Source organism: Nansenia antarctica (assembly GCF_963989245.1).
Source record: "Nansenia antarctica genome assembly, chromosome: 5".
NCBI lineage: Eukaryota > Metazoa > Chordata > Actinopteri > Argentiniformes > Microstomatidae > Nansenia > Nansenia antarctica.
Window position 1 is genome coordinate 76,248,175 of NC_137690.1, and position 3,759 is coordinate 76,251,933.

The 3,759-nt window shown below is 53.5% G+C and overlaps 1 protein-coding gene across 1 annotated transcript in view; it reads left to right on the forward strand.

Annotated features, from left to right (window-relative positions):
• LOC308158405 (thrombospondin-3b-like) overlaps nt 1-3,759 on the forward strand; it is a gene marked incomplete at both ends in the record, with an annotated part of 57,945 nt that overhangs the window by 28,093 nt on the left and 26,093 nt on the right.

A 3,759-nucleotide genomic window follows, 5' to 3' on the forward strand; every position in this document is an offset into this window, starting at 1 on the left:
AGGGATGATGGAGGGATGATGGAGGGATGGAGGGATGATGGAGGCAGATGTTTAAATCACCACAGAACCCCTCACCCCAAAATATAGGTCACTGAAAAATGCATATGCTGAGGTATTCTGAAATGTTACAGAGATCAGAAAAAAAAAACAGCCATGAGGGTCATTTGACCCCTGTGAGTAAAGAAACGTGTTCTATCTTTGCACTCGATGACATTTCAGGACCCTCCTTTCATGACTTGCCCTAGATATGTGCGTTCTACCACCCAGTATCCTTACATGTTCTAAATCACATCAGGATAAGCTAGTATGAAGCTATTTAGCAGTTTGTCTGTGTAGGAGGCAGGCTAATTTACAAGTGGACAACTAGTGGTCATTGTGTGTAAGTAGCAGCTTGAGCATTGTAAAGAGTCATATCATAATTATCATAATCATTTGACCCCCGAGGCGGCTCTTTTAGTAGGTAAAAAAGGCACCGCTGTTCTAGTGTTAAGATGCTTATGGTCATGAGTTGAGCTGGTTGAGGCTGAGCAGGAAGACCGATGGAAGCTACTCACACTAGGACACACTAGTGGTGGTGTTCCCAGGTCTTACTCAAGGACACACTAGTGGTGGTGTTCCCAGGTCTTACTCAAGGACACACTAGTGGTGGTGTTCCCAGGTCTTACTCAAGGACACACTAGTGGTGGTGTTCCCAGGTCTTACTCATGGACACACTAGTGGCGGTGTTCCCAGGTCTTACTCAAGGACACACTAGTGGTGGTGTTCCCAGGTCTTACTCAAGGACACACTAGTGGTGGTGTTCCCAGGTCTTACTCATGGACACACTAGTGGTGGTGTTCCCAGGTCTTACACAAGGACGCACTAGTGGTGGTGTTTCCAGGTCTTACTCAAGGACACACTAGTGGTGGTGTTCCCAGGTCTTACTCAAGGGCACACTAGTGGTGGTGTTCCCAGGTCTTACTCATGGACACACTAGTGGTGGTGTTCCCAGGTCTTACTCAAGGACACACTAGTGGTGGTGTTCCCAGGTCTTACTCAAGGACACACTAGTGGTGGTGTTCCCAGGTCTTACTCAAGGACACACTAGTGGTGGTGTTCCCAGGTCTTACACAAGGACGCACTAGTGGTGGTGTTCCCAGGTCTTACTCAAGGACACACTAGTGGTGGTGTTCCCAGGTCTTACACAAGGACGCACTAGTTGTGGTGTTCCCAGGTCTTACTCAAGGACACACTAGTGGTGGTGTTCCCAGGTCTTACACAAGGACGCACTAGTGGTGGTGTTTCAGGCGGGATTTGAACTCACAACCTTCCGATCACCAGTACAACTCCCTATCCACTAGGTGAATAGTAGCAGACCATCTTTCAGTAGATTCATCAGATTTGTATTTTTTTTTTTTTAACCTACAGAAGGTTTTAACATCCCAGAGGGCCGAGGGTGACTTTTTCACCAGGAATGCATAAATGTTTCATTTTTCATTTGGAGATTCAGAGTGTTGTTGCTTGGTGTTGTTGCTAGGTAAACACCACATAAAACACCTGGAACACTCGAGGTGGTGAGAGTTCTGCGGCTGCGTTCGTAAATTCGCTCTGGAAATCTGATCAGCACTCATGGAATGCCTCTTGTCCAAACAGAATGACTTGGTCCCTTTATGACGCTGGACCCAGCGTGCACTCCGGAGGGGTTTACACACGCGGTCCTGGAATGTTCTACAGTTAGAGAGTCAATCCTACAGTCTGCTTTTAAATGATCCCCATATCATATGTATTCTCTCTCTCTCTCTCTGTCTTTCTCTCTCTGTGTCTCTCTCTCCCTCCTCTCCTCTCCTCTCTCTCTCTCTCTGTCTCTGTCTCTCTGTCTCTCTCTCTCCCTCTCTCTCTTCTCCTCTCCTGTGTCTCTCTCTCTCCCTCCTCTCCTCTCCTGTGTGTGTCTCTCTCTCTCTGTATCTTTCTCGCCTCTCCTCTCTCTCTCTGTCTCTCTCTCTCCCTCCCTCTCCTCTCCTGTGTGTCTCTCTCCCTCCCTCTCCTCTCCTGTCTCTCTCTCTCTGTCTCTCTCTCTCCCTCCCTCTCTTCTCTCTCCCTCCTCTCCTGTCTCTCCTCTCCCTCCCTCTCCTCTCCTCTTCCTCCATCTCCTCTCTCCCTCCCCTCCTCTCCTCTCCTGTGTCTCTCTCTCTCTCTCTCTCCCTCTCCTCTCTCTCCCTCTCCCTCTCCTGTCTTTCCTCTCCTCCTCTCCTCTCCTCTCCTCTCCCTCCATCTCCTCTCTCCCTCCTCTCCTCTCCTGTTTCTCCTGTTTCTCCTCTCTCTCCCTCCTCTCCTGTCTCTCCTCTCTCTCCCTCTCCTCTCTCTCCCTCCCTCTCCTCTCCCCCCTCCTCTCCTCCCTCTCCTCTCCTCTCCTCCCTCTCCTCTCTCTCCCCCCCTCTCCTCTCCTCTCCTCCCTCCCTCTCCTCCCCCCCCCCTCCTCTCCTCCTCCCTCCCTCCTCTCCTCTCCTCCCCTCCCCCTCCTCTCTCTCCCTCTCCTCCCCCTCCTCTCCTCTCCCCCCTCCTCTCCTCTCCCTCCCTCCTCTCCTCCTCTCCCCCCCCTCCTCTCCTCTCCCTCCCTCCTCTCCTCTTCCTCCCTCCTCTCTCTCCCTCCCTCCTCTTCCTCCCCCCCCTGCTCCTCTCCTCCCTCCTTCCCTCCTCTCCTCTCCCTCCCTCCTCTCCTCCCTCTCCTCTCCTCTCCTCCTCCTCCTCCCCCCCCCCTCCTCTCCTCTCCCTCCCTCCTCTCCTCTCCCCCCTCCTCTCCTCTCCTCTCCCCCCCCTCCTCTCCTCTCCACCCCCCCTCCTCTCCTCTCCCCCCCTCCTCTCCCTCTCCTCTCCTCTCCCCCCCCTCCTCTCCTCTCCCCCCCTCCTCTCCTCTCCCTCCCTCCTCTCCTCTCCCCTCCTCTCCTCTCCTCTCCTCTCCTCTCCCTCCCTCCTCTCCTCTCCTGTCTCTCCTCTCCCTCCTCTCCTGTCTCTCCCTCCCTCACCTGTCTCTCCTCTCCTCCTCTCCTCTCCTCTCTCCCCCCCCTCCTCTCCTCCCTCTCCTCTCCTCTCCTCTCCCTCCTCTCCTCTCCTCCCTCTCCTCTCCTCCCTCTCCTCTCCTCCCTCTCCTCTCCTCTCCTCTCAACCCCTCCTCTCCTCTCCTCCCTCTCCTCTCTCTCCCTCCCTCTCCCTCCTCTCCTCTCCTCTCCTCTCCTCTCCTCTCCCCTCCTCTCCTCCCTCTCCTCTCCTCTCCTCTCCCCTCCTCTCCTCCCTCTCCTCTCCCCTCTCCTCTCCACTCCCCCCCTCTCCTCCTCTCTCTCCTCTCCTCTCCTCCCTCTCCTCTCCTCTCCTCCTCTCCTCTCCTCTCCTCTCTCTCTCTCCTCTCCTCCCTCTCCTCTCCTCCCTCTGTCAGCTCTTGTCTCAGTCACCTACCAGTTGGTAGTTTGAGCTCTTTGACTCCTGAGCTGGACCATAGTGTAAACAGTGAATCATATACACATTACACACACATTACCACACAAACACACACACACACACACACACACACACACACACACACACACAACATTACACACACACACATTACACACTCTTAATATACTGACATGGCTCAGAATGACAGCAGTGTTTGTGTGTTCTATAATCAGCTAGACCTCTGGGTTTATTGGTCTGGACGCGACCCTTGACCTCTCTGTGTCATGGTGCTTGTGGACCAGGACATAAACAACGTAGATGAGATATAAATCACTCTGATTGGAAGTC